Source organism: Orcinus orca, chromosome 12 (assembly GCF_937001465.1).
Source record: "Orcinus orca chromosome 12, mOrcOrc1.1, whole genome shotgun sequence".
Classification (NCBI taxonomy): domain Eukaryota; kingdom Metazoa; phylum Chordata; class Mammalia; order Artiodactyla; family Delphinidae; genus Orcinus; species Orcinus orca.
The window spans coordinates 79,508,863-79,535,604 of NC_064570.1; the positions used below are offsets into that span (position 1 = coordinate 79,508,863).

General features: G+C 40.3%; 1 protein-coding gene across 4 annotated transcripts in view; it reads right to left on the bottom strand.

The window, feature by feature from the left end:
- Positions 1 to 26,742, bottom strand: part of KCNQ5 (potassium voltage-gated channel subfamily Q member 5) — a 581,761-nt gene that overhangs the window by 441,314 nt on the left and 113,705 nt on the right. The window lies entirely within an intron of this gene.

The window sequence follows — 26,742 nt, forward strand, 5'->3', positions numbered from 1 at the left end:
ACTGTAAATCAACTATACTTCGATAAAAAATAATTTATATTTTAGGCTTTCCAGTACGAAGAATCTTGACACAAGACAAGAAAGGGCACCAAACATGACTTGTAACTGACACTTTATTTATTTATTTAAAAGAAGGATTTACTGCAAAACACTGGAAATTTGCAAACTTTGGGGAAAGAATATGACAGGAGATGAGTAAATGTGTGGGAGAAAGACGAAAAATAGGTTCTTGAACCTGTAATTTAAACTCCCACTCTGTTTCTCCCATACGTCTCCACAGATACAGTTTATCATAACTCATCCCTTTCAAGCCGGCACAGCCTGCCTGGGGGGCTAATGACACCTGTTGAAAAAATAATTAAGGTAAGTTTGTTGATATTTTTCAATGTGCTGTGGAAGTGACACATCCAGGGACCAGGACACTAGCACTTTTCCAGAAAAATAAATAAGAAGATATTTCTTTATAGGAAGGAAAATTTTAATGTTTGTAATACATGATATTGCATTGTTCGCAGTTCATAGGTAACGAAAATCTACCATTTATGGAACGAATTTTTATTGCTGTTATATGAAAACAGGTCTGATTCTGGATAATAGCTCATCAATCTAATTGTGTAGGGTTGTTTTGTGTGTTTACTACAAGCACAACTAAAATGGTTCACTGCTACTCAATTAGCTTTATATCTTGGGAAGATGACATTAAACGTTTACATCAGATTCAAATAACAACGAGAAGCCAATTTAGCAGAAAGCATAAAAGGCAAATTTCACTCAAATGGATGAGCGTGATATACTAACTTAAGTAATTCTCGAGACACAGCAGTGAATGTAATGTGTTCAAACAGCAGCAAACCATGTGTAGGATTACTTACTCATTTCATCACCACAGAGGGCCATCCTCTTCCTGTTTGGACAATAGGTTGTGTTTATTCTAGGATCTAGGAAAATTCGCCCAGCTTTGGATGCTAATCTAAATTGGATTCCTGGAGGATTCCAACAGTTTCACATTTCTGGCCGTACTGCACTGCCTCTTGTTCCTGACATTCTCCAAATCCACCAGTGTCAAGCACTGGTTGACCACCGTGAAAGCTCATGTCTGATTAAAATGATGAACGATCTGATGTCACATCATTAAATGTGTCATCTTCGGTCAAGAGACGTGGAGCTTCTGAATTAAAAACATATTGACAAAAACACTCTAAGGTTAACCAGCTAGTCAGGGGCCAAGTCTTCTCCTCCTCTCTTCCCTGCACTTCCTCACTGAATTGAACCTTACACACTGATACCTTTACCTCTGTCACGTTACAAAGAAAAGCCTTCTTCCTGATTGTGTTACCCTATTCTTTGTTTCCCCCCAGCATTTAATGTGATTTTATGAACTCTTCATATTTGATACGTTTGATTGGCCCGTCTCATGGGGTGCCTCTGGCTAAGAGCGAATACCTCCTGCAGGTGGGGCTGGGAAGAAGGAACATGTTTCCCGATCACGCCCCTGACCCGGCTCTAGCGATGAAGGGGGTGTGTGGGCCTCGCGGCCACTGTGGCGGGGAGGAAAAGGCCCTTCCAGAGCCTGGCTTTGGACACTCCAGATACCGTCTCGGAATCTTGGGGCCTCCTGCTTATCAAAGGTACCCAACGGATCCTGCTGCTATTGGGGTAAGAATATCTTAAGTGTAACCCCACCGCACACTTGGGGAGAGCTAGCTGTCACATGTTAGATAACTGTCCCCTCTCCCCAGTCCTTATTCAAAGATGTAAATACTAAACAAGAAAATACGCATATTGCAGTACTGCAGAGAGGTCTCTGAGAACCAGAGGTCAAATTAGCCACATAAAGAAATGAAGTGACATTTGGAGAATATGTATATTATTTAATAATCCTGGAAGCATTGTGGAAAATTATGACTTTAGAACCTTTCATGTTTATATTTGTGATGATTAAATCATACTTATATGGCTGTGTTTTGGTAGGTTATTAAGAAACACGTACATATGTTAATTTTTATTTATAGTGCAGCTTAGAAAACACATTATTAGGAAGAAGGCTAAGAGATACGGGGATATATGTTTATGTATAGTTGATTCACTTTGTTATACAGCAGAAACTAACACACCATTGTAAAGCAATTATACTCCAATAAAGATGCTTTAAAGAAAAAGAGACAGAAGGCTAAAGAGGGAAAGATAAAAGGAGAGAATAAAGCTGTAAAAAAATTTTAGAGACTGTCAGTTAGTCATAAAATTAGTCATGATTTTTATCTACTGAAACTTATGTGGAAATGACCGTATAATTTTATGTACTCTTGCGTTTTGTAATCTTTAAAAATATTTAAGTTCTTCTTATCTCAGAATCTGTAAAATGATAGCGATTACAGCTAGTTATTTTGTTAAAGCTCTTTTCCCAAAAGGGCTATAATTCCAAGAGGAAAGAGACAAATAAATTGACCATTCCTGGCTCTTAATATTTTTTTGCAATTTTTATTTTCCATCTGAAAGTGAACAAAGTAAGACTGCCCAAGGGCCAATGTAACAATGTCATATTCCACACAGACCTTATATACTTTAATTCTTTTATTTCCTAGGAATCAACAAAGGCATCCAAAAACAGGACCACCCCCCGACAGAATGTGACAACGTACAGAAGGGTGACTACTATCATTTTTGATAAATATATGGAACAAATAATATAATAAAATCTGGCCACAACCATGGACTCAAACTAGGAATTAGAAATTAGTTACAAAAACTAAAAGTATAAACACAGAATGTGAAACAAGGCAGATGTGTTTCTTTTTCTTCTGTTGAGCTGCCTTTGTGAACATCTTCTGTTAAGTAGAGTCACTGCTGTACTTTTCTTCCCTTCAGATGAGCAGACCAGATATGCAAGTGCCTTTAGGGTTTGGTTCATCAGTTCTGACAATAGGTAGAGTCTTATGTTATGAAGAAGAGTGATGTGTAAATGGGCAGAAGTATCCAACCAATAACTGGTGAAGAAATAACACCCGCCCCTTGTAGCCCAGAGGGTTTCCATGGGAATCCTGTCTATATTAGCTTTGGCAGAGAGGAGCGGCTATTTTTAGAGGATTTGAAAGCAACTAAGAATGCCTTTCACTTTTATTCCAAAGCTGATTTGGTATCTACGATTGTGAACCCTCAGCCCGCATGCACATACCACACACACACACACACACACACACACACACACACACACACACACACCCCACTACACACACTCCTGAAAAAAGTGATTGTATTCAATTTGAACTTGGGTGCAGCTTGAAATCCAAAGCCAGTCACTTGGTCTCTTTTTCCACATCATTCAGGGGCTGACAAACCTGCCTTTTTAATTAGCTCTAATTGCTCCTCAAGATTTACCCAGGAGCCGGAGGCCTCGGAGATTAGACCTAAATCTGGAGGCCAGCGCTGCACTCGCAACAGGCCCTTGACCGGTGCAGCCGGACTGACGGACCTGGTTGATCAATGAAAGTTACTGACTGCGGACGAAGCCCAACAGGATGAAGGGAAAGCCTGTCACCCGGAAAGGGGCTCCTTTCCCCCATGATTGTCTGCTCCAGGAGCCCAGGGTCATCGTCTGCTCTGCCCAGAAACAGGGGCCACCAACCCTTGCAGTGAGGGCCCTCTCATCTGCACATCTTTTCTACTTTCTTCCTTTTCTTCTCACCATGCTTTTAAGTCTCACAGGCACTTGGATTAAAAAAAGACTGGAGTGTGTGTGTGTGTGTGTGTGTGTGTGTGTGTGTGTGTGTGAAGCTTTGTCCCTTTGTTTGTATTGTGCTTCTTTTACTTTATTTATTTATTTAATTTTAACTTTTTTTAATGTGACTATTAAATGTACGACGTTTACCTTTCAGCAGTATTTAGCAGTATCTCTGTGGGTGTGTTTAGCTGGTAGTTTCCTCTCTAGGGAGGGGCTTTCTCTGGAGGGAACGCCTGTTAGCAGGGTGACCTGCGGTTTTATATTTTCATCCAAACCGTATTTTGAGAATGGAAGAGGCATAAACTGGGACTGTTCCAGGTAAACTGGGAGGCACGGTTACCTACCCACGGGGAAACAGTCCTCTGTTTACGTACAGGTTAAGACCTGGGCGATGCCTTCACCGGAAACAATTGTTCCCAAATCCTCAGCTGCCGGCTCACCATTCTCTGGGGCAGCACAGAGGTGCGAAGAGGCAGACTATTCTCACATGAAGCCGAGATTAGATACGCTCCTCCTTCAACGTCAGCCAAGATCAGCTTGAACTGATCTCTCTTCCTTCTGCTGTAATATTTTTTTTTGCGCTTATAACTGAAATGGGAAAGCGACTGAAAGCCTAGGAGAAAAGGGACTTTGTTTGCTAAGATTTATGTCTTTTGACTTCAGACTCACAGCACCAAAATTTATGGATCAGTTTTGGGACTGAGACACATCTCCACATCTCTTCCTTCTTAGAGAGGAATCGTAATGAGGCGATCACGTCTCTCCTAAGGATTTGATGCACTTCTGATCACTGCCCAGCAGTGGTTTGGGGCCGGACAGCCAGGTTCACCTGAAATAAGAAGCATCACGTGGTGCCTTTGACTGTCTTTTGGCTTTAAAGTGTTTTGTCTGACAGAAGCTTCTTGAAAGTCAAAGATATCCTTTCCCCACTTATTTAACCTCTAGTTTCAATAGATTCTCTCTCATAATTATTCATGGTGAAATTTCTGGCCATTCTGGGCAATGTTAATAACCTCTTCTTAACACACTTTCACTCCTTTGGTTGTACCTTTAGGTCAACAGGGCCTTGCTCTGACACGCCTTCTTACAGATGCGTAACTTCCTATTTTTTTTTTATAATGGTAAGCTAACGGAAAAATTAAAATGTAAGTAAATATGCAGCACAGAGGGTGCACTGTAAATAACTGCCAACTGGTCATGTCAAAGGCGTCTTGCTATATCCTGGCCGTCAGTTCAGGCTGCAGCTCTGCCTAGAAGTCTGCTTTGACCTAAGCTCCTTGTAGTTGGGTAGCTGGTGCAGACACAAAGAGAACATTTACACCTGTCCTCCTGAACCCTTCTGGGTTATCTTTGGCTACAGATTTGATAAAGCATGCTTTTTCACACAAATTAATAAAATTGTCTAGTAAAAATGTCTTAAGATCCTGAAAAGTGATATAAAATAAAGACACAGGAAAAATTAAAAAAACAGTACTTCTAAAATAGCATAGCTTTAAAGTGCTCTCACATGAACAGCAAAACAGAAAGGTCATTGCTGATGGGAGAAACGAGGGCGGGGGTGACGTATGTGGGTCACACGTAGAATTCCACGTTCTTATAGAAAACTTAGGAAGCTCAGCTTTGAGGTCATAATCCTCTGAACAGTGTCCTGGGCTGAGAAGCGGGGATTACGTTCTTCCTGCAGCATCGCCATCCTGCAGTGTCTGCATCCTGCTTTCCTCCCTGGGCTGCATGGGGGCCTCTGGGCATCCTGACTCGGTGTGAGGCTCGTGCAGTCCTTGTGGCTCGGTCTGTGCTGAGCTTCCTTCACCCGCTGACCAGACCAGAAGCCACTTGAGAGCAGAGACTACGCTACCGCAGTGGATGAACGACCTGGTCTGTGCCTGGCAAATAAATATTTCTTGATTTACTCTGAATCAAAAGCTAAGCCCCTCAAAGTCCAAAAAGAGCTAATTGACATGCCTTGTAATGTCATAATTAACTTTGTTCATTTTCTTTTATTCTTACAAATGGATTTAAACAAGTGTTAATTACCCAATTACATTAATTTTTCATGGTGGAAAATTCTAAAAAGGAAACCAACAAAGGTATGTGCACAAAAGATTTCCCTTAAAAGACGCCTTCGATGCACACTGACCAGGCAATGTCACGTGAATAGCGTTTTCCTAGGGTGCCTTACTCAACGAAATTTGCTTTATCTCTCACTCCTGCTATGATTTAATCTGATCGCATTTTCTAAAGGGCTAGCGTAGAAGTATGCTGCATGAAAAACTCAATTTGTATAATAATGTTAAATTTCTTCACAACATCCCAGTATAAATGAAAATAATATTATTTCATGGACATTAACATTATTCTTTATATTTGAATTGCTATATTAATTCCATACACCTCGTAGGCGGCTTTCACTATGCAGAAGCTGGTGTTGCTTCTGATATAATAACATATAAGCATTTCAAGAGAATCATGAAACTTTGTTTTCTTGTATGCAGTCCAGATTCAAAGGAATTAAAAATAACTATAGTTTTCTTAATAGATTTAATTTACTTTTCTCAAGTATGTATATGTAAATTATTTGAGTACGTATGAACAGGGAATGCTAAATACGTTCTAGAGATCAGTTGGCTATTAATCTTACATATAAAATTTATAGGAATTAAACTAAGTACAATGTAATAAACAGGAATTTAGGCAGATCACAAGGTGAATCTCATCACAGCCATCACCCCCAAATGCTCCTCAACCTTGAGCCATGGAATTTATAGCACTTTCACAATTACTGCTTTTGGGGAAATGATTCTAATGCTTATGTAGAACTATATCCTTTGGGGTCATGATAAATAATCTCTAAAATCAAAAACCCCACAAGGAACTAATAATATACTTCTGAATAATTAACAACTAAGATAAGAAAAGATGCTCTCAGCAATATAGGCTCCATTCTAGAACACATGTAAAATGGAGTTCCAAAATGCTTTGAGCCATTTCAAACCCAGAATCTGTTAGCACTTGTGCTTGTCTAAGAGGTGGAAAGGGGAGGTCCACTTCAACAGAGGAGGTAGAGGACGCCGAAAACCACAAGATGAAGCTCCCCTTCTTCAAAGACCAAAGCCAGAAGATGCACAAAATTTCAACTTCTCTTGAGCCCCTGAGGTGCAAGGCAACCAAGTAGACTGAACTCCAAAAAGTGACAGGCCCACCTAAGGGGAGTGCACAAGTGTCTCATCTTTGGAAAAGCGTGAGAAGAAGAGGGGGCCTCCCTACAGAGGGGCAAGAACAAATTAGATAATATTCTAGTGAATTTGTAAGGAAGAAGCATGGACTAATCTGTCAGTTTGAAATAGCCGGGGACTCCACACACAGGGAGTCCACACTGGCTCATCAACTCTTGTCCCTGGGCCCCCACCCGGTGCCCATGGAAAGGTGGGAAGCAGGAATGAGAGAGAGGTCCCTGTCTAGGCAGAAGCTTGCAGGTGACCAGCTGGGGGACAGGAATGGACTTAGCAGCCCTGTGGCACAAGAAAAGTTAAAGGAAGTTCTTCAGACAGAGCACACGTGATACCAGATGGCAACCTGGAGCTATCCAAAGAAATAAATAGCACTGGAGATGGCAAAAAGAAAGTCCATATGAAAGATATCTTTTCTCACTTTTAAAGATAATATGATTGCCTAAAGCAAAAATAGTAACAATGTATTGTGAGGTTTATCTAGAGAAGTGAAACGGGTGATAAGAATAGCACAAAGGATGGGAAGGAGTAAATGGAGTATGTGGTGAAGGTTCTCAAATTACAGGTGAAATACTATAAAGTTATTTGAAGGTAGACTGTGATAAGTTAAAGATGTATATTGTAAAATCTAGAACAAGTAAAAAATTTTAAAAGAACAACTACTCATAGGCCAATAATGGAGATAAAACAGAAGAATAAAAAAACATTTAATTCAAAGATAGGAAAAGAAGAAAAAGGAAGAAAAAGCATGTGAAATTGATAGAAAACTACTAGCAACATGGTAGATTTAAGTCCACTATACCAACAATCACATTAAATATAAAGGAGCAGGATACAAAATTAATGCACAGAAATCTCTTGCATTCCTATACACTAATGATGAAAAATCTGAAAGAGAAATTAAGGAAACACTCCCATTTACCAATGCAACAAAAAGAATAAAATGCCTAGGAATAAACCTACCTAAGGAGACAAAAGACCTGTATGCAGAAAAGTATAAGACACTGATGAAAGAAATTAAAGATGATACAAACAGATGGACAGATACACCATGTTCTTGGATTAGAAGAATCAACATTGTGAAAATTACTATACCACCCAAAGCAATCTACAGATTCAATGCAATCCCTATCAAACTACCACTGGCATTTTTCACAGAACTAGACCAAAAAATTTCACAATTTGTATGGAAACACAAAAGACCCCGAATAGCCAAAGCAATCTTGAGAAAGAAAAATGGAGCAGGAGGAATCAGGCTCCTGGACTTCAGACTATATTACAAAGCTACAGTAATCAAGACAGTATGGTAGTTGCACAAAAACAGGAATATAGATCAATGGAACAGGATAGAAAGCCCAGAGACAAACCCATGCACATATGTTCACCTTACTTTTGATAAAGGAGGCAAGAATATACAATGGAGAAAAGAGAGCCTCTTCAATAAGTGGCGCTGGGAAAACTGGATAGCTACAGGTAAAAGAATGAAATTAGAACACTCCCTAACACCATACACAAAAATAAACTCAAAATGGATTAAAGACCTAAATGTAAGGCCAGACACTATGAAACTCATAGAGGAAAGCATAGGCAGAACACTCTGTGACATAAATCACAGCAAGATCCTTTTTGACCCACCTCCTAGAGAAATGGAAATAAATACAAAAATAAACAAATGGGACCTAATGAAACTTCAAAGCTTTTGCACAGCAAAGGAAACCATAAACAAGATGAAAAGACAACCCTCAGAATGGGAGAAAATATTTGAAAATGAAGCAACTGACAAAGGATTAATATCCAAAATATACAAGCAGCTCATGCAGCTCAATTTCAAAAAAACAAACAGCCCAACCCAATAATGGGCAGAAGACCTAAATAGACATTTCTCCAAAGAAGATATAAATATTGACAACAAACACATGAAAAGTTGCTCAACATCACTAATTAGAGAAATGCAAATCAAAACTACAATGAGGTATCACCTCACACCAGTCAGAATGGCCATCATCAAAATATCTACAAACAGTAAATGCTGGAGAGCGTGTGGAGGAAAGGGAACCCTCTTGCACTGTTGGTGGGAATGTAAACTGATACAGCCACTGTGGAGAACACTATGGAGGTTCCTTAAAAAACTAATAATAGAACTACCATATGACCCAGAAATCCCACTAATGGGCATATACCCTGAGAAAACCATAATTCAAAAAGAGTCATGTACCACAATGTTCATTGCAGCACTGTTTACAGTAGCCAGGATATGGAAGCAACCTAAGTATCCATCGACAGATGAATGGATAAAGGAGATGTGGCACATATATACAATAGATTTTTTACTCCACCATAAAAATAAACAAAACTGAGTTATTTGAAGTGAGGTGGATGGACCCAGAGTCTGTCATACAGAGTGAAGTAAGTCAGAAAGAGAAAAGCAAATACCGTATGCTAACACATATAAATGTTATCTACAAAAAAAAAAAAAACTAACAAAAAAATGGTTCTGAAGAACCTAGGGGCAAGACAGGAATAAAGACGCAGACATAGAGAATGGACTTGAGGACATGGGGAGGGGGAAGGGTAAGCTGGGACAAAGTGAGAGAGGGCATGGACATATATACACTACCAAACGTAAAACAGATAGCTAGAGGGAAGCAGCTGCATAGCACAGGGAGATCAGCTCGATGCTTTGTGACCACCTAGACGTGTGGGATAGGGAGGGTGGGAGGGAGACGCAAGAGGGAGGAGATGTGGGGATATATGTATGTGTATATGTATAGCTGATTCACTTTGTTATACAGTAGAAACTAACACACCATCGTAAAGCAATTATACTCCAATAAAGATGTTAAAAAAAAAAGACGTTAAAAAATGTAAATGCTCTAAACACTGTAATTCGGAGACAGAGACTGTCAACTTGGATTAAAGAAGGTCTCACCTAGAGGATGTGTGCAGAAGCACACTTTATAGAGACATGGATAGGTTAACAATCAAAGGATGAAAAATATGCCACATAAACACTAATCAAAAGAAAGCTGGGGCTTCCCTGGTGGTGCAGTGGTTGAAAGCCTGCCTGCTGATGCAGGGGACACGGGTTTGTGCCCTGGTCCGGGAGGATCCCACATGCCGCAGAGCGGCTGGGCCCGTGAGCCATGGCCGCTGAGCCTGCCCGTCTTGAGCCTGTGCTCTGCAACGGGAGAGGTCACAACAGTGAGAGGCCTGCATACCGCAAAAAAAAAAAAAAAAAGAAAGAAAGCTGGATGACTATATAAAAGAAAGTAGACTCTGGAACAAGGAATATTACTAAGAGGGACATTATGCAATGATAAAGAGGTCAATTTTTCAAGAATTTATAAAAGCCTGAAAGTACCCAACAATCGAGCTTCAGAATCTGTGAAGCAAAGCTGACAGAGCTGAAAGGGGAGGTGACAGGCTCACAGCTGCAGGTGGAGACAGCAGCACCCTTTGCTCAGCCATCCACAGAGCAAGCAGGGGAAAGATTCAGCCACGCTGTGGAGGCTTTAACAACTCCATCAACCAACCTGACGGAACTGACATTTAACAACAGCCCCTTGACATCAAGAGAATGCACATTCTTTTCACATGTACACTGAACGTTCACGAAGATAATCATATTCTGGGCCATAAAACATATGTGGACAAATTTTAAAGATTTAGAATACTGTAAGGCGCTATGTCTCGAACTTGTCACCATTGACATTTGGGGCCAGATAATTTTTTTGTTATTGGGAGCTTTCCTGTTCAATTTAGAGGGTTTAGCAGTATCCCCAGCCTCTACTCACTAGATGTCAGTAGCAAATCGTCCCCCTCTTCCTAGTTGTGACAACCAAACACGTCTGCAGACATTGTCAAATGTCCCCTGGGAAGCAAAACTGTCCCCAGTTAAGAATCGCTGATGTAAAAGATGTTCTCAAAACACAACAAAAATCCAGTGGTACAGAAAAGAGATAATATATTATGCCAAAGTGCTTTTCTCCTAGAAATGCAGGATTGAGTCAATATTTGGCGACTGACAACAGCTGCGCTAATAATAATATAATCATCTCAGTGGATATGGAAACAGCATTTGACAAAATCCAGGATCTTTTATAATAAAAACCCTCAGGAAACTAGGAGTAGAAAGGAACTTCCTCAACTCGATAAAGGGCACCCACAACAAACCCACAATTAACACCACACTTAATGATGGAAGAATGAAGGCTTTCACCTAAGATCAGGAACATGGCAAGACTGCTTCCACTACTCCTATTCAGCCTCATAGTAGAGATCTTAGCCAATGCAATAAAGTATAAAAAAGGAGTAAGAGGTACATGGATCAGAAAGGAATAAATAAAACTGTCTTTTAGTTGCAGACCACATGATGTCTATGTAGGAAAGCTCAAAGAATCTACATAATTTAAAAATAGACTGCTAAGAAAATGAGAAGCCATAGATTCCGAGAAAAAATTTGCAAAACACATTTAATTAAAAACTCTTCTATTCCAAATTTAGAAAGAACTCTTACAATCAATAATGAAAAACAAAGAACCCATTTAAAAAATGGGCGAAATATTTTAAAAGATACTTCACCTAAGCAGAGAAATGGGTGGCAAGTAACATGCAAAGATGCTCACCACCGGCAGGTATTAGAGAAATGCAAATTAACGCTACAATAAGACACCACTATAAGACAACTTGAAGGACTACAATTTCAAAAACTGCCTCTGCCTTGTGCTGGTCTAGATACTGAGTGACTGAAACTCTCACCCCAATGACTGCAATGCAGAGTGATAGAGCCACTTTGGGAAAATAGTTCACAGTTTCCTATAAAGTTACCATACAACCCAGGATTATCTCTTCTACATATTTAGCCACAAAAAATACCCCACAAAGACCTCTCTGAGAATGTTTATAGCAGTTTTATTCATAGTCACCAAAACCTAGAAATACATTAGTATTGGACTTGTGTTTTGTGGAACATTCAGAGGGAAAAGGTCTCTAAATGAAGCCAACAGTATATAAAGGGGCTGGAGTATGAATTCTGCTCTGTTCAGGAATTCAGTACCACAATAAAGAAAGGATTGAAAAGTAACAAAAAACCAGATTGACTCCACAATTTCTTCCCCTACATCTCACAGTTTTCTCCTATTAGCCTACATATTTTAAGTTACTATTTGACATCTTTTGTCTGTTTTAATAACAAATAAATTAAAAGCTTTCTTATATGAAAGCAAATTTTCCATCTTCTTAGCAAGTAAGGAATTGCATTGTATTTTAATTATTAATTTATAAATAACATTCCAACATTCACAGTGGGCACAGTTTTCCTGTCTCTTAAAAAACCCTTCTTCTAGAATCTAGAAGAATCTATAGCAATTGATTCTTCCCTTCCTGCCCTTTGTCACGGCATGCTGTGCCCTGTTTCTGATAAAACCACTTATTCAAATGACAGGAGGGTAAGGACCAGAAACACAGTGTCACAGATTACTAGGACAGAAACAGAGCTTCGGAATAATCTCATCTAGTTTCCTACTTGACACGTACTGGCTGTCCCAGTTTGTCAGTATAAACTGTGTGCCTAGCAGGAGGGAGAAAATTCCAGCGGGTGTGGCGATCCTGTTTGCGTGATGGACCGCGGTGGTGCTGAGGTTGACGATGGCGCCCATGTCAGTGGGTGAGGCGGGGCCAGGGTGAAACTAATATGTTCTTAACACCCTGGCTTTTACTGCCCCCCTCATCTGCCTTGAGATAGAGCTATTTTTTGAAGAAGGCAAAAATAGGAAAAAGCTATTTTCTTTGCCTAAAATCCTCTTATCTTTTTTTTTTTTTTTTGGCGGTACGCGGGCCCCTCACTGTTGTGGCCTCTGCCGTTGCGGAGCACAGGCTCCGGACGCGCAGGCTCAGCGGCCACGGCTCACGGGCCCAGCCGCTCCGCGGCATGTGGGATCTTCCCAGACCAGGGCATGAACCCATGTCCCCTGCATCGGCAGGCGGACTCTCAACCACTGCGCCACCAGGAAAGCCCCTCTTATCTTTTTTACTTGTTAACGCCTACTCATCTTCAGGTCTTAGCTTAAACGCCCGAGGCCATTCTTCCTGCCCTGGCATCAAGATCCTCCTCTTACGGACTTTATACTCACCTGTACTCTGAATTGTAGCACACAGCTTGATTTGAGAGAAGCAATTAGTTTGTAATTAGTGTCTTTTTAAAAATCTGTCTCCCAGTACAAATAATTTAAAATCTGTTTCCCAACTCAAATATAAACTCCACAAGTAAAAGGACAATGTCTTTCTTGGTGACCGCTGTTCACCCAGGACCTGATTCGTGTGTAATTCAGGACGTTCGCTCAACACACCTATGATTTTTCACTAAGGAATCGCTGGCCATGCTGCAGAAATAGCTTAGCCCCCGTATGCAGCAAAAATCAAAGCCCAAGTCCCAAAAAAAAAGCAAAAGATGTAACCCTGAAATCGAACACTATCACTTACTCGCTAATGATTTGGGGAAACTTAATAAACATTCTGACCGTAATTAATCCTTTATAGGAATCTAGCACCAGGTAATGAATAGAGGTATGTAATATGTGTGCTTGAGACATAGAAGGTGGTCAAAAAAAGTGTAGAATCAATCCAGCGCTTTTCACTAAAGCACAGTGATGCCTCACTCAATCTTAATTACATTACATTTTAAGAACGTCTTTTCATGAAACCAGTTAAAGACAAAATACACATTTCTGATTCAAGGATGAATTTATAAGGTGAAAACTAATGATATTTGACAATTACTGATTTTCAAAACTGGTAACTTCAAGTGATCCAAGCTATTTGATGATTTTGTATTCCAAATATGCATATTTTCTCTACACTTATCCTTGTTATAACCAATGTAAATAGGATCTGATGACAGAAAAACTCACCAAACATACTTTCGTGGTCCCCCATTACCAATAGGAATAGTCTTAACTCCATAGCGTGTTGTTAAGCTGTCTCAAATCTGGCTTCAACCTACACTTTCATACATATTTTCTAGTCCCCTTTTCCACTCTGAGCCCAAATCCTACCAGATGATTCATTACCTGAATGCACCCTGGACTTTCCTGAGTCTGTGCCTTGGCTCACACGGACCCACTCCTTGGAAGTGTCTTCCAACATTTCTATCAAAAGCACTGTCTATCCCTTACGATCCAGTTCAAATGTTTCTTACTCCTCGTCTATGCCTTTCCCTTCCCCACCACTGCCTTGGATAAACCTTCTGGTTTTTTGTTTGTTTGTTTTTTTTAAGTGGAGTTTATTTTTTTACCCTTCTGGTTTTAAAGCTAATTTTGGACAGGTTTTTTATTGAGCCAAATTGTGGGCTTCTTAATGGTAGGAACAACATGTCAGCCAGTTTTTGGCGCTCACTGCCATCTCTGTCCAAATGAACATCTAGAATAACATCTTTGGTCAACCAGCATACTCTGAAGGTGTATATTTTTGAGTGACACAAATTGGTGCAAGTCACTAAATACATGTTGAAGGGATGGAAGTGGGAGGATGTAACAGTACAGTCTGTTTTAGGATATTATAATCAGGTGAAAGGACTGATCTTGGGCACATTACACTTGGCGTCATTGTCGCTTTGCTTACAAGATACAAGTTCAGTCTAAGTGTGACCAGTGGCTCAGGCTTTTGAGAACTATGTATCTATTTAATTCAGAGCTTTTTAATTTCAAATTCAGTGATTTTAATATAGCAAATGTATACTTGATCATAGCGTGGCTTTACATTCTGGATTACCGGTGTTGTGGCTTTTTTAACCAAGTGGACTTAGAAAGCACCGTATTGTGGCAATATGAAAAATCACTTCAACTAAAAAAAAAAGCTCATTGCTTTTCTATAGCTCAGCCTGTGACTAAAATCTGCCATCATCTGGTTTTATTGTTCATAAAATATTCCCAAAGTACATTGATAATTCACTGAGGGTTATCTGACCTGAGAAAACTTTAAGTTGTGCTGTTTCCAAACTTGTGTGTTGAAATGGAATATTTTCTCTTTTGAAAGCTAAATCTAAAATGACACTGCACTTGGTTTCTAGTAAATCTTTATTATTAAATAATGAATACTTAATCATCAGACTTCATAGATTATTTATTTCCAGGACTTTCTTTCACTCTGGATATACGTAGTGCATGTGAACCCACAAAACACTCTTTTAGGAGATGCATTTGGGAGTTTCTTTCCAACGTTTGTGAATGACTCACATTGAGGCCAGGCTATTTCCTTCTTTGTCACTTAAGTGTTCCCATTTATAAAAAGCATGTAGAATTTGCCATGTGTTATTCTGAATAGCATTTTGATAGCAAGATATACAGACCAAGGTTTTATGGAATTTAAATTCCATGTTATTTGCATTTCAATTTAAAAATTATGAATAATGAAGTAATTATGGGTTTTAAAAAAGGTTTTGTTTTTTTAGATAGTATTGTCATTGTAATTATAACCGGACCATGAATGGCGAGTACTTCCTTGACAGGCTATATTAATTTATATGTTCGCTTTTAATTAGATAATGCTTTCTGAAGAAACAAATAAAGAAATATTCTATGAAAAGAAAAACCAAAGGCCTCAATGGTATGTCAAAACAACCCTAAGTTGATTACATAAATGGAAATGAAAATATTTTGAAAAACTGTCAGTGACTCTTGAGGGCTTGATTATTCTCTGTGTGGGCTTTTGTGCCTTGTAGTTTTCCATCCACCTACCTATGTTGGGACCATTTCCCTGCCCATTTTCTGCGGAATGGAAAGCAGAGCATGGCAGGAGAAATAAATCGTAATGACGTTCAAATCCTTCCTTTTGGCTACTTGTAAGCAGCTGGAGGAAGTGGCTGAGGGCGAGTTTTAACAGCAGGGACTAAAGTTTGCAGAATATTAATGGTTTTAATTTGTCCACACCATTCCATGAACGGGGGTAGCTGAAGATTAAGTGAATGACCAATGGCATCTAACGAATATTTCTGAATGAGAATAATGCCTTCCCTCGACTAAAAAAATAAGTGAAAACACCTCACAACCAGGTGGCTTTAGGGTATAAACAAAAATCCATCTCTCTAATTGGCTGGAGAAGTTGGTATTCTGTTTGAACTTTTCACAAAACCTCAACCTAAATATCAGAGCCAGGACCTGCCTTTGAATGAAAACGCTTTGGAGCACTGAGAATTCCTTTTGTAGTTCATTCAAACGTCTCTGAATTGTAAGGTTCTGTCATGGCAATGAGCAAGGAGGAGAAATATGAGGAGGAAGAAAATAAATCCGTAATTGAGAATTTGTTCTAGATCCAAGAGTTCACTCCCTTTTATTCAAGAGAGTTGAGTCATGGGCAAACCACAGGTGGTCAGGGAGTGGGTGAACCATGACACATCTGTTTCTCATAGAGCCAGACTGTGCCACTCTAGAGCTCTGACTTTTTCTGAATGAAATACATTCATGTGTGAACATGTCAGAGCTGGTGCGGGAAAAGCATGAGTTTTCTCTGGCACACTAGACACTTCTGATTTGCTTCAGTGCAACACTGGGGCCCACTTGTTCCCACTGAGCTCTCCTGGCAAGTCTGTGGTGTTGACAGGGGTTGGTTTCTCTAATCCACTGTGCTCTCCATTATGAAAATCTGTTTACAGGCTCTTCTAGAACTTTTGCCTGACTTAATGAGATTTTCACCCAAAGAAATTAGTAAAAGCATTTTTATTAGTCAGGGGCCTCCTATCTCTTGACGAAGGTATAAACAGTAGCTAAAAAAAAAAAAAAAAAAGATTGAAGAAAAAGTGTAGGAATTTAGTCATCTCTCAGGTATAGTCAAGTCATCAGTACTTCTCAAAATTTAACGTGCATTCAGACCACTTAAGGATCTTGTTAAAATGCAGATTCTTTTTTTAAATTTTTATTATTTAAAATGTACTGAAGTACAGTTGATTCACAATGTGTTAATTTCTGCTGTACAGCAAGGTGATTCACTTATACATAACTATATATTCTTTTTCATATTCTTTTCCATTATGGTTTATCGCAGGATATTGAATAGAGTTCCCTGTGCTCTACAGTAGGACCTTGTTGTTTATCCATTCTCTATATAACAGTTTGCTTAAAATGCAGATTCTGATTCAGTAGATCCGGGATGGGCTCAAGATCCTCATTTATAACAGGCTGCCAAGTAAAGCTCCCTGAACTAGGGACAGGTAAATATAAGAATTATACAGTGGGCTTCCCTGGTGGCGCAGTGGTTGAGAGTCCGCCTGCCGATGCAGGGGACGCAGGTTCGGGCCCCGGTCCGGGAAGATCCCACATGCCACGGAGCGGCTGCACCCGTGAGTCATGGCCGCTGAGCCTGCGCGTCCGGAGCCTGTGCTCCGCAATGGAAGAGGCCCCAACAGTGAGAGGCCCGCGTACCGCAAAAAAAAAAAAAAAAAAAAAGAATTATACAGTAATATAACCCTTAAGAGACGTCAAAATTCCTATCCTTGTCTCCTCCTAGGCAGGATTACATTACAACACATCATATTCCATTACTATAATTGAAAGGGTTTGCAGTTCTGCTAGATAGAATCAAGTTATTTCACTCCTGTGGGCAATCACTACATTAGTATATACAATGTACGGCATATATCACTTTAACATAGTAACATAGTTTAATACAAAAGGATGCTCTTGGGTCTCAATTTACAGTCATCCCCTCTCATCCTCAAAGGATACTTTCCAAGAACCCCAACGGATGGCTGAAACCATGGATAGTACTGAACCCTATATGTACTATGTTTTTTCCTATAAATACATACCTATGGTAAAGTTTAACTTATAAATTAGGCAGATGAAGATAAACAACAATAGCTAATAACATAATAGAATAATTATAACAATAAACGGTAATAAAAGTTATGCACACACTCAGAATGGGAGAAAATATTTGCAAATGAAGCAACTGACAAAGGATTAATCTCCAAAATTTACAAGCAGCTCATGCAGCTCAATAACAAAAAAACAAACAACCCAATCCAAAAATGGGCAGAAGACCTAAATAGACATTTCTCCAAAGAAGATATACAGACTGCCAACAAACACATGAAAGAATGCTCAACATCATTAATCATTAGGGAAATGCAAATCAAAACTACAATGAGATGTCATCTCACACCAGTCAGAATGGCCATTATCAAAAAATCTACAAACAATAAATGCTGGAGAGGGTGTGGAGAAAAGGGAACACTCCTGCACTGCTGGTGAGAATGTGAATTGGTACAGCCACTATGGAGAACAGTATGGAGGTTCCTTAAAAAACTACAAATAGAACTACCATATGACCCAGCAGTCCCACTACTGGGCATATACCCTGAGAAAACCATAATTCAAAAAGAGTCATGTACCAAAATGTTCATTGCAGCTCTGTTTACAATAACCTGGAGATGGAAACAACCTAAGTGTCCATCATCGGATGAATGGATAAAGAAGATGTGGCACATATATACAATGGAATATTACTCAGCCATAGAAAGAAACGAAATTGAGCTATTTGTTATGAGGTGGATAGACCTAGAGTCTGTCATACAGAGTGAAGTAAGTCAGAAAGAGAAAGACAAATACCGTATGCTAACACATATATATGGAATTTAAGAAAAAAAATGTCATGAAGAACCTAGGGGTAAGACAGGAATAAAGACACAGACCTACTGGAGAATGGACTTGAGGATATGGGGAGGGGGAAGGGTGAGCTGTGACAAAGCGAGAGAGAGGCATGGACATATATACACTACCAAACGTAAGGTAGATGGCTAGTGGGAAGCAGGCGCATAGCACAGGGAGATCAGCTCGGTGCTTTGTGACCGCCTGGAGGGGTGGGATAGGGAGGGAGGGAGGGAGGAAGATGCAAGAGGGAAGAGATATGGGAACATATGTATATGTATGACTAATTCACTTTGCTATAAAGCAGAAACTAACACACCATTGTAAAGCAATTATACCCCAATAAAGATGTTAAAAAAAAAAGTTATGCACAAAAGATACAAAATATCTTATTGTACTGTACTCAGCCTTCCTGTGCTGATGTGAGAGGATAAAATGCCTGCATGTTGAGGTGAAGTGAGTGAATGACGTCGGCATTGTGACCTAGTGTTAGGCTACTGCTGACCTTCTGATGAGAAGCCAGAAGGACCATCTGCTTCAGGTGATGCTGGACCAGGGAGCCAGGACGATGCCGACGGTTGCAGATCCCGGGCGCGACGGGATGAGATTTCCTCACGCTACTTAGAACTGGGGTGCAACTTAAGATTATAAATTGTTTATTTCTGGAATTTTCCAATTAATATTTTCGAACCACAGTTTACCTTAGGTAACTGAAACTGAAGAAAGGGAAACTGTGGATAAGGGGGAACTACTGTATTATCCGGATCTACTGAGTCTCAATTTATTATCCTAAACGGAATTTTCTAACTACTTTCCTGATTCCTATATGCAAAATTATATTAATGTTACTTTGAATGAAAAGATAGTGCTCCAAGATTTCGCTTAGATTTTAAAAAAGAAGTGTTTAGCTAACTGTATCCAATAAAAGTCGAAAAGCAAGAGGGAAAAGCAATTCGAAGTATCTTCCCTCAACGCAGTGCAAGCCTTATTTTCCTTTACCACTGCTTCAGATTTATTCAATGACAGCTACCCTTAGTATCTGTCAGCAGATCCCAGAAATGGAGGTCGGGGGGGAAGAATGACTCACCCTTTATCACTGGCATGTCTCCTCTGGTTCATTTGAACTGCCTCCGATGCTTTCAAGAAGGAAGGTGAAAGTTTGACAAGTCTCACCGAGAAAATCATGAGAAAGAGAAGAACGGCTACCAAGGAACTGGGTCTTAGGGCAACTAAACAATGCTGCAGAATTTTAAATAAAGTGGCAATCAGAAGCACGGGGAATCTCCTTAATGAAATTAGTCTAAGTCATGGATTTCGGGGCTGGGAGAGGGGGCATTCCACAGGGTAAGCAGTGTGCCACAGATTACAGAAAGTTTCAGTAATGCCATTGTTGTGCGTTGAACTGTGTCCGTCCAAAAGATGTTGAAATGCTAACCTTTGGTACCTGTCAATGTGATCTTGCTTGGAAATAGTCTTTGCAGATGTAATATAATTCAGATGAGGTCACAGTGGGCTTTCAGTCCAATGGCTGGTGTCCTCAGAAGAAGAGAAAAAATTTAAAGACAGAGACGCAGAGATACACAGGGGAGACAGAGGGAGAAGAGCCATGTGATGCCAGAGGCAGAGACTGGAGTGATGTGCTACAAGCCAAGGAATGCTGAGGATTGATGGGAATCCCCAGAAGCTGGGCAGAGGCAAGGAAAGATTCTTCTCTGGAGCCTTCAGAGGAAACATGACCTTCCCACACCTTGACTTCAGAAGTCTGGCCTCAGAACTGTGAGGGAATACAATTCTGTTGTTCTAAGCCACCCAATTTGTGGTAATTTGTTATGGTGGCGCAGTGGTTGAGAGTCCGCCTGCCGATGCAGGGGACACGGGTCCCCTGGAGAGAACAAACACAGCCACATCCTTTAAGAAGAGTTGGACATTCACTATGACAAGCATCAAGTCAGCACCTAGTTTTTATCTCCAAATAGCAAAGTATTAACTCAGTTTAAAGAGAGCACGGCTGCAATTCTCCCATTAATAGAGGCTAAAATGTAGTAAAACTAAGGAAAAGTTGCAAGTACCCTGACCAATCCTGGCCTTGACTGCTGAACCCTGGGGGGAGTGTCCTGAGACTGTAGAGTGTGACAGTTACACCCAGTTGACTGAAACACTCAGTCTAGTCTTTTGTTGATCTGATACTACGACGCATTGCTAAGTTTAGACAGCACAATTCAAGCAATTAAGATCAGAGGCAACAGGGGCTTCCCTAGTGGCACAGTGGTTAAGAATCCGCCTGCCAAAGCAGGGGACACAGGTTCAAGCCCTGGTCCAGGAAGATCCCACATGCTGCAGAGCAACTAAGCCCATGTGCCACAACTACTGAGACTGCGCTCTAGAGCCCGTGAGCCACAACTACTGGAGCCTGCGGGCCTAGAGCCCGTGCTCCGCAACAAGAGAAGCCACCGCAATGAGAAGCCCGCGCACCACAACGAAGAGTAGCCCACGCTTGCTGCAACTAGAGAAAGCCCAACGCAGCAACGAAGACCTGATGCAGCCAAAAATAAAATAAATACAATAAATTTATTTAAAAAAAAAGATCAGAGGCGACAAAAGTATGAAGGAGCCAATGATTCCTCACTGGATCTTTCCAGCTTTAAGGAGCCACTGCGCACATAGAAATAGACACACTTTCCAAAATCCCTCTCCCTGCTAGCCTTTTAAATGGCAAAGCAATAAGGCAAAGTGCAAGAGAAATGGAGACAGAAAAGCTGAGTCACTAGAGTAAAGGGTACTGATATTTTAGCAAAAACAACATAAATGTGCTCATTAAGAATAGCCCAGAAATCAGAATTTCTGTATTGAATTTTTCTTCTCTGTATTTTAGTGCATCCTTTCCTCTCTGCAAATCCATATCCCTCCCATTTTTCAACATCCAGTTCTTAACTGGTGTTTCTCTGAAAAATCTTCCCCAGTCTCGCTACAGGATGCCTTAGCAAGTACGGTGACCCTCTGTCTTTCTTACTATTTTTTCTAATATATACGTATATATATTTCTAGTATATATATATAACATATATTATAACACATTTCTAGTAATAATATACATTAATCTATGTATATAATATACATTAATGTAGATTATATATAATATATATTTTCAACATTTATTTCTAGTATATCTATAATATATATATTTCTAGTATATATATTAATATATATAGTATATATATTTTTATATATATGCACTAGATATATTATATATATATATATCTAGTGTATATATATACAAAATGTTCCTAATATAAATATGTTTCTAGTGTATATATATATTTTTTAGTATATAAACATAAAATATTCCTTATATATTATATATATATTTCTAGTATATTTTATATATATAACATACATATAATGTTCCTAATAACTGTGTATATGTCTCAAAAAATGTATCCTGATCTTTATTTATTTTATATGAGAGCATCTCCTCTTCTCAAATCGTGTGTGCACATATACACAATTCAGAGTAGAAAGTTACATAATGGTCCTCCCTACCATTGCAAGACAAACCTAATTTCTTCACTCAATCCATGTCAGGGTGAACAAGCTCCAGTTCCAGGATAAAATACCTGTGATAATCATTAGGGCCCATCACTGGTCACAGGTGTGCCTGACCCCCTCCTTCCAGGCCTCCGGTGGACCGGACTTCTCCACTCCCCGTAAAGTGTGATGTGGCCTTGGACTTGCTTTGGCCAATGAACATGAGCAGAGTCGGTGGTGTGTCCTGTCTGGCAGGGAGGCTTAATCGCCAGGACATAATTGCTGGCAGCCTCCCCTCGGTTGGTGGTTGTGGAAGCACAGGTTGACTGGAGCATCCGTTGGCCTGGGCCTCGCAGGGCGTAAGGAGCCGACCAAGCTCCTGCAGACCAGCAGGAGAGGGAAACAGACATCTGCTCTTCAGGCCACTGAGATATGGGGCTTTCATTTTCTTTTGTTATTGCAGCAAAACCTGGCTTATCACGAGGGCAGCAATGACAACAATTCATACTACATCCAATATTTTATTTTCATTTCAGTTAGGACTTGTCCATGAGATGGGCAGGGTTCACTAGATAGAAGGTTAAGACTCCAGCCCTGGTAAGAATACAAAGCAGGAAGCTGCGTCCAGCTCCAGCCTTCTCTCCTTTCTAAGCTGCTTGTATTAGATACAGAGTGAACACAAGCACAGTCCTAATAGAGCCCTAATGGTATCTGGATTGTAAAAGGGCACATGTTTATTGCAGCATAACATTGGTACGGTCACTACTAGAGACGTTAATACATTGAATTTATGAAATTGTCATTATGCTCTGTTTTCATCCATTATATTCTATAATGAAAAATGAAAATAAAATGGGCTGTATTTACAACAAATTTATTTTAAAATTCAAATTATGAAGCTGCGTGGTAATGTTAAATTAAATTCCATTAAAATTCTATTAACATAATTAAATTACATTTTAATGACTAAAATCATGAAGAATACTTAATGAAATACATTATTTATCTTATAAAGGAGTTCATTAATTAGATTTAATAACATTTGGACTCATCACCAGTAGAGAAAAACTATAGCTTATTTATTAATGCTTTTATGTATATAGCTACATTGCTACTGCTACTTCATACGTTGATCTTTAATTTTTCTAAGTATTTAATGATTGCTGCTACATGACCTGAGGTCGAGACTGCATTTTAGATCAAGTTACACCTAAAGTGGTTTAAATGATCAAAGGTTTTTGAAGAGTCTTATGCAGAAGCTAGACAGAGTAGCCTTCAACGTGAACAACTTTAAGATGAAAATGTTACAGGTTGGTTTTGCCCGTGAAAGCGTTTTCTATCCCAGCTTTTGTTGACTGAGATTTTTCTCACAGAAGCAGAATACTTCAGCTTTCTTTTAGTCACAGTGTAAGGGGCATGAAAAGAAGCAGAAGCCCACACTCCCTAGTTTTGAAAGACATAAGAGCAGACTTGAGGCACATCAGACAGCTGCACCTATTGGGTACATATGCTCACTTCTGCATCTGTACTTGACCGAAGTCTCTCACAGAAATTCCAGCTCAAGGGCATGGACTCAAAAGACCTCCACTGGGCTTGTTTCTGAATGTCCCTGTAGTGTTTACACTCAGCTTACCTGCTCACTGAGAATAGTAAAGTTTTTAATAAAATCATTGCGGTAAGGCATAATGGTTATTGAATTGTATATGAAAAGTATTAACTTATATAAGTAACAAAGCATATCACTGACAAATCATGAAGCTAAGTAAGCAGATATCAGTTATGTTACCTGGCAATCTTGAGCAGATCATACTTAAGAGGCCTGTGGTTATTTATATCCGATGCTGTGAAGAAAGCTGATCTCCCGGAGGACAGCTGATATAAATAGCAGTAGAAAGAAAAGCCGGACAAGTCACATTTGTATCCGTGAGCAGATCAAGTAGAACTTCTGCAGCCCTTACGAACTTTGAAAACTATTTCTACGACAGTATTACGACGGCGTCTGTTACACAAGGGAAGTTTTGCCACATTACGTTTTAAGAGAAACACAAATTCTTTGGTGACCTTTGAGTTGCATTGCATTAATATTCAAATGACCTCTTACAAGAAAGGATACACAACCTATTTTCTAACCAGCCTTCCATCACTTTTCTCCCCCAGGGAGATTTTACACTCACCACCCTGCCTCCACCAAATCGCTCTATGAATATTTGACAACTTAAAATTCATCCACAAGCCAGGAACCTTCAGTTGCTTCCCTACTCTATGGAAGCAACTGAGAGCCAGTACGTGGGAACAGGATGGGTCAAGGGGGGCGTGGAGCTGGAATGAAGTGGCCCCTAAAATTTCAGCCAGAAGATCATATCCTTCAGAGTCAGCGGATAGTGGAGTTTAATTTCTCTACCTCTCCAGCCACTGCCAGAAGTCTTGTCCTTTGCCGATGCCCTCTCTAGAGACTCGCTTCAGCAAACTATATTTGCTTGGGTTTTGTCTTTTCCTTGCTGATCTGTGAGTCTTCCGGAAGAGTTCTTAAATTCTCACTTCAGCTGCATGGGTAAGCCAAGTCTCCTCTAATTCTGTGGCTTTATAGTGTATGTAGACCCTTGTCATGTCTTCTAAGGTACGTTTTCCCTATTCTATAGCTCCCAAGGTTTGCTACTTCAAGTGAGGTCTGCAGATCACCTGGGAACGTGTTAGAAATGCAAATTCTCACCACTCCACCCGCCTCTCCTACTACATCAGGATCTGCATTTTAACAAGATGCCCAGGGGATGTATATGAGCATATAGACTTGAGAAATGATGCCCTAAGAGACATCTGGACTCTTGCTTCCCCATCTGAGAGGCTGAGTGTCATTCACCCTGGAGGCTCTTTCTTACAGGCTGCCTAGTAAAGGGGATAGAAAGTTGAAGGGCGCCATCCTTTCAATGAAATCAGTCTTCCTGGTGACCCATTACTGTTAGAAAGGCAACAGAAAAGGAAACATTGCGGGATCTCCTGTGACACTCGAGACCTTAGCCTTGGAGCTCCCTCTGGGAGCCCGTTTACTGGGCAACGTTACATTCAAGCGGCAGCTAAAGTTCAATTCATTCCCAATTCAACGTTCTTCGACATCCCCTTAAGGAAAGGACGAGCGCATCAACTGCTCCACCCAAACTCCCATCACAGACCCTCTTCCCTAACCGATAGAAGATCCAATGCCAGCTTCACATTTTCAAGCCCTTCTGGAAGGAAGCACCTCTACCTGTTGCTCCTGCTACAGGGTTCATCACACTGCAAGCCTGGGAATGCAAGTTCCTCAGTCAGGAACATAATCTCCAACATAACATCATCCCAGAACAATTCCCAGGTCTGCCTCCCCAGAGATGCCCAATTCTGGCATCAATCAAGCCGTGCTTAGAGGACAGGGGAAAGGGCTGGAGGAGGACATGAGAGCTGACAGGATGCAGCAGTTAAGATCCCAGGGTTCTAGGAGAGTCCAAGGTACCAGATGGGACCACTATTTTGTTGATACTTTCAGCATACAGTTCTCCTTCCTAAGACTTTCCTTCCATCTGTGTAACTGTGCTCGGAAAAGTCTTCATTCACCTTCGATCCTCTATGCAGAATATCCTCCCCCTCGTGGGCTGGGAAACATGAGTACGTTCCAACGATAACATTGTCATGAAGCTGCTCCTTGCACTGGGTCTTTCACTGAGAATCTCATCTGAGCCCTTCAGCCTTGGAACGGTCCTTGTCGACTCAGATGACCTTGGCAGGCTGCTTTGTAGTCTCTGGATACAGCAGCTGCCCATGGCAAATCTATCCTTAGCAGAGGATGCCTAGTTATTCACTAGTAGGGAAGTTTTGCTCAAGACAAACTGATCCTGGCAACCACTCTGAGTCTCTTTCTTCCTCTCAAAACGATTCAGACTTGGCCTCCCTTAATGTCCCTCCCACAACCTGCTTCACTACAAGACCACTCATTCCCTATGATCAGGTCCTCTTATTCATCTCATGTGTCCAGTGCCTTGAACTGGCAAATAAGAGGCACTCAGTAAATATTTGTGAACCGAAGGCAATTGGAATGGAAAAACCAGAGTGGGTCTCTGTAGATGCTACTCTATCCGGGGCAGAAATTCAAACTTTTTGAGAAGGCTATGGGATTACTGTAATAAACATTGCGAAAAGCTATTACTTTGGTAAGTACTTCAGGTTTCTGGTGGCCCACGACTGCCTTTCAGTCTGGTGAGACCCGGATCTGAGAACCCAGAGAAGCTGTGCACAGACACCTCGTGACCCACAGAAACTGAGATCATGAACTCACATTGCCTTGAGCCCCTACGTTTGGGGTAATTTGTTACACAGCAATAGATAACTAATACAATAGCCTAAGCTTATAGCACTGTAAGTATTCTTAAAATGCAAGAGAACTTTATTTTCTCATTTTATAGATTTATAGTGTATGAAGCTGACTCAGAATGACATCAATTCCTGGGACCATAAAATAGCAGAAGAGCTGCTGTGAGAATTAATAGCTTCTCAGGTCCAAGTTCTCGGCTCACTGAGCACACCATCTGCAGCTCCATTGCCTCCTCTGAGAGAGGGACAAATTATTTAGGGGATTTGATGTTCTTTAAATGTTGTGCTTGTAAGA